The following is a 5,652-nucleotide window of genomic DNA, read 5'->3' on the forward strand; positions in this document are numbered from 1 at the left end:
TCATGTTTATAAGATGTTTACTTAATGATACAAATATAATAATATATATATAGAAATTAAAAGATATATTTAATAATGATTTTTTTTCATTACATAATTTTCACGTATATTGCATACTTACTTCATCTTCTGCATTTAATATCTATAGCACCTGTTACTCACCATCAATAAAACAACTGAATGTGTCTAACGTCCATATGAAATAACGTTAACATTGGTGTCACAACTCGTATTAATAATTATTAAAATAAGTATTACTGATAACACATCTAGCAAACTTAAATTCAGGCATATGGAAATATACAGATTCGTTTGTTATCAATTGACATTGCCCCTAGTTCCATATAAATTGTCGCAACATGAATTCTTAAACATCAAAGTAACCGCCCGTTGTAATTAACAACAGTTCCGTGAAAATTGATAGCAAAAAGCGCGATATCGAACGGAAACGGACGATAAATGTTCCAGTTTGCCAGTGTGTGACCACAGAGCCATTTAATTATCATATTTGTTGCTTACGTCTGTGGCCAAGAGAGTGAAAATTAAATTCCCGTAACAGTATAATGGCGTATATCTTTGTCTATTTCATATTGATAGGCAAGTAGGTTACCTAGATCTATACCTACTCCAAAATATATCTATATCTATACCAGTCACCAATACTATGTTATCATTAATACCAATAATAATAATTATTGTCCTTGTTTCCTATTTTTATAAAACTTGATACTTATGCAATGCAAAACTTATTACTAATACCAAAATTGAACTGTAAACATAATATCACATACGCTTAAAAACTAAACGTGGAAATAATAATAAACCCTTTTGAAACAAGTTATGAACGGCCCTTGTAAATTCAGAATACCCAGCTAGCTATTGCAGCCGCTTTCCACATGTTCATTTGGCACTTAGATTCTCAGTGTTATGATGCCCCTACTCCTAAGGACTTGAAATAATAAAGTAAGATTCTCACTTGATGGTATGGTAGAGAAACCATTGGGAGGGAGCCCGCGGTATTGACAACGTGTCATAGAGTCATTTCACTCAAATGACATAGGAATTATGAACAGCCGCAGTCGTCTTCAGCGGTAATTGATTCTACCAAAAATGTTGTAGTTGAAGTGTAAGGTGATGGTGTCCTCTTTTTGAGTTGAATTCTTGGATTGGGCAATTTACAAATTCATAATCCAAACTACAGATTTAGGCAAAAGTACATTCACATGCTCTCGTCTTATTCTTGTAGTATTAATGAGAAGTATTTTAGGTATTAGTTATCGTATTGTCTTTGAATTACGCAAATTATAATATCTTGATTTACATCACAAACAATGACACGAAACAGAAGAAAAAATTATACATGACCTCCATAGGTGGTCCTACTGCTGTTTTTTCCTGCCGTCCGAAATACACACATAAATATAACGCACATACATCGCAGAACTTAAACTTATAATTAAAAAAAATAACATCAAATGGTAAAGGTAAGGTTGTAAATGATTTTTTAATACATAAACGCGAATTCGTCTCTGTCGGTGTGATTATATATGTCAGTATTACAGGAGGATTTGAAATATCAGACATTAAGATTAGGTTAAAAGACCTTGACCCTGAAATTCGTAAACATTAATTATCTATATATCTACGAATTTCACATAAAATCGTGACTACTTATATATATCAACCTTTGGCAGAGCTTTTACAAGTCTGTTTCTATACAATCGATTATCTATATTTTTCTTTAAATTTTATTTAATCTCAGTTACAGTTACATGTCTATGCATTTCTTGTTCTTTACCCTCTGTTGGTGTAACTTTTTTTATTGTTCCATATTAGAGTTGCCTGGACGAAATCGCTTGGTAGCGATGAGGCCGCTCGTTGCCTTATAACTTATGTTACCTACTTACTTTTTGTTTTTTTATATGTATAATAATATATTATGGCAATGAAGTACACATAAATAAATAAAATAAAAGTGTTTTTATGGAACAGGGAGCAAACGGACAGGAGGCCCACCTGATGTTAAGTGACTCGATGCCAGAGGGCTCGCGAATGCGTTGCCGGCCTTTTAAGAACTGGTAAGCCCTTTTCTTGATCCTTCAGTCGTAAATTGTTATAAACATGTAAAGTAAAGGAATTTAATAATTAGATTAGGAGGCCACTAAAATGTATCTGAAATGTTAAACCAATCTTAGGTTTTTCACCGATTGAAGCGTGAAATTACTATACACTCGTATTATATTAAGTAGATATAATCAAGAATTGCAAAAACGGTGCAACACTTCACATTTTCAATAAGCTTTCTTAAGTATAGAGTATCGTCTATAATTAATTTTGTATTGAATAGACTATAAGCGCACGCAGCCGTGAAAGAAACATTTCAAACAATTACACGTACATTGCATGTTTAAAGAAACGATAATTTTTATTATATTAATCTTGCAGCTTTTTATTTTAGCTATATGTTGATAGCTTACGGGGCAATAGCCTTTGTATCTGGGAAATTATTTGGATCAATTCTATTGAATTCCGTGTAAAGATACACTGATATTGTTTTAAACAATATCTACGTATGGAATCAAAATCTGATGGGTAATTAATAATAATAATAAACAAACTGCACTGGTTACAGACGCTGGCCTAGGTCATGCGTCTGTCATGGGTGACCAGTTTCATAAATTAAAGGTAAAAATAATTGTACAGTCGTAACAATAAGCGTTTTAACTCGGTTCAGCAAGTTTTCGTAATATTAATCAAGCGTAAATATTCAATTACCTACTTCATTTTATCTACAAAAATTCATTTCTCTTTCGAAATTATAGTTTCTGCCTAAGCATATAGATAAAAAAATTACATAAAATACAATATATAACTTGGATTAAGAGATACCATGATGATCTTATGTTCCAAAATAAACGATTTTTTTTAGGAAGCAAGACCTTATATATTTCCTAGAGGTTCAAATTATGTCACGTTAAGGATATAGTTGTTATGAACTAGATTATTATTATTAAGACGTTTGATACTAAGTATTATAACGTAGTGTCTTTCTCTAAAGTCGGATAGCATGACTTACTATTACTAAGTAGTAAGAGCTAACTTGTTGAGAATTCATTGGCTCTGAGAGCATTTATGAATCGCTACTTTGTGCTAGTCACGACTCACTGGTGAAAGGCAGCCATTTTGCATTTATCTCTATGAGAATACATGTAATGTGAGGGGAGAATTTTAAATGAATTAATAGCATCTTAAATTAAATTGAAGTGAAATTTATATAATTAATTATTTCTTTAAAAGTAATTAAATTAAATTAAACATGTAACTGTATTTATATTTAAAAACAATTGTAATAAAGTTTCACTTATTATTAAATAAACATATTGAAATTAAATAAATTTCTTTAGTATGTAGTAGTTTTATTATATAGGTTCTTATAACCTAAATCATTAATATTTTATAATCGAACATACTAATGTCATTAATGCATTTTAAATTCTTGTTAATATTTGCATAAAGTAACTTCCAGTGAAGTGAGGTCGTGTTGTTTATTAATTTACAAATTTACAATTGAGTAATCATAGCAAAATTTTGTAAATTTTTGAGGATTGCGATATGCTAGTAAAGCCCAACGATATTTTACTTCATGAATCTAGTTTTACCCGCTTAATGTTCATAGATGGCGCTGGCGAATCATCCGTGACACTGCAAGAGAAGTGCGTCAGTTGTCAGAACAACTTTGAGGTGCAAACCGACGGTTTTATGTTGGGTTAACAGTTGGTGGTCTGGTCTATCTTTCTAAATTATCAATTATCACGTGTTTGTCAAGAAAAGCCTGGTAAAAGAAACCATATGTCTTAGACTTGACGATATCACGAAAGAGTACTAGGTCGCTTAACTAATATAATGATTATTTTTAGCATGAGCATTAGGTTGCTCGTGATGTCTAACGCGCTGAAATACGGTAGAATGATGTTCCATCCTCCTAAACAGCTGTCAATGTCTTTCTAAACAAACTTAGAAGAAAGCGTATCAATTATTAAAAGCCAGCGTATCATAACTACAGGGGATAAGATGGAAAATTTTGTATTTGACAGAAATTATGGAAGAATTGTAGAAGTTAATTCGTTAGTAAAGTTAGTAAAGAAGTTAATTAAATTGTAGGTAAGTAGCATGTTGGATGTAGGGTAACTGCATCTTCTTCATTTTTTCCAAATAATCATAAATGTTAGGGGGAAGTCCCCTAGTGGCGGACACCTAAGGTTATTTATAAATAAAATAAAAAATATTTTACGAAATGTTTATTAAATTATGACTTATGTTAGATAACAAAGTTAGAAATCAAATTAAATCAACAAAAATGCAACCTCTGCTAAAAAATAATTAATACTATCAATCATACTTTGGTAACAAAAAATATAATTTTAAAAAGTGGCACCTAGTACCGGACGAATATTTGTGTCATACCCCTAGCACCGGACATTTCAAAATAACCTGCATTGATCACATAGGTAAAGTGTAAATCTGTTGGCTAATCTTCAGTTTGAAAACATTAGGAGCAACACCCGAGGAAAATGAGTTTTGTCAACTAGTAAGGAGTCAGCGTACTGTGAACAATATAATTGCATCAGTTAATGCAATTTTTTTCCAACAGTCATAAGTGGTATTTACGAGCTGCACTGCGCATGCGCATGCAACATTACAACTTTTATTAAACTTGATATAATAGAGGTGTTTTGATGTGAGAATGTAATTCTATCATGGCATGACACGCTTTACGCTTTTCTTAAAAAACTTATGTGAAAAATTTGTTAATTATAAAAGCAATGTAATTAAGTAATTGTATATGTCTGAAATCATTACTTAAGATGTGCAGATGTCAATGTTAATCTGGGGCTTATCAACTTTTTTTAAAGATTTTTTTCCTATATTATGTTTAACTTATAAGGAGAACGGCGATGTGGATTCTTTTCTGTTTAGAAATTATGCAGAAAACCACCACTTTATTTATAACGACAGCCTTAATTTATTTTTATAATGTTTTTTCTTTTATTTAAAAGATTAAATTTTTGGCTCATTGCGAATTGCAAGACGTCACCTATGATTTATGAAATGTCTTCTCGATTTATTTTACACCTACTCATCATCAGTAGAGGATCACATATAGGTACATAATTATGAATAAATAGAAATAAATAATGAATAGAAAGAAGGTACATAATTGTTGCGAATTAAATAACAAAAAGGTAAAGTAATTTATGGATGTAATTTCGTCACATTACTGAAACACCTTTCTACCTATATCAAAAATAACAATAATACCTACAGAAAACTACCATACAACAAACATGTGAACCTAGAACGCCATAATTTGGCAACCAATTACAAACGTATACTATCTCCAAGCCATATCGCGCATATCGCGATATCCCGCGAACACTTTATTTCCTATAAAAGCGTTTTATCCACGTATAAAAGCTTAAATCCGAGCTTTCTCCAAGCAAAAAGAGCATTAGTGCCCCGCAGCCCAACATGGCAGCGGCACGCCTTTTGGGGCGGGAGGGGCCGGGACGGGAGGGGGGCAAAGCGCCCATTGGCCGACGCCGCCCCCTAGCTAGCGCCCACATCGACAAACTCAGTCACTCGCCACACTCC

The sequence above is a fragment of the Pieris rapae genome, chromosome 12 (genome assembly GCF_905147795.1).
Source record: "Pieris rapae chromosome 12, ilPieRapa1.1, whole genome shotgun sequence".
Lineage (NCBI taxonomy): Eukaryota > Metazoa > Arthropoda > Insecta > Lepidoptera > Pieridae > Pieris > Pieris rapae.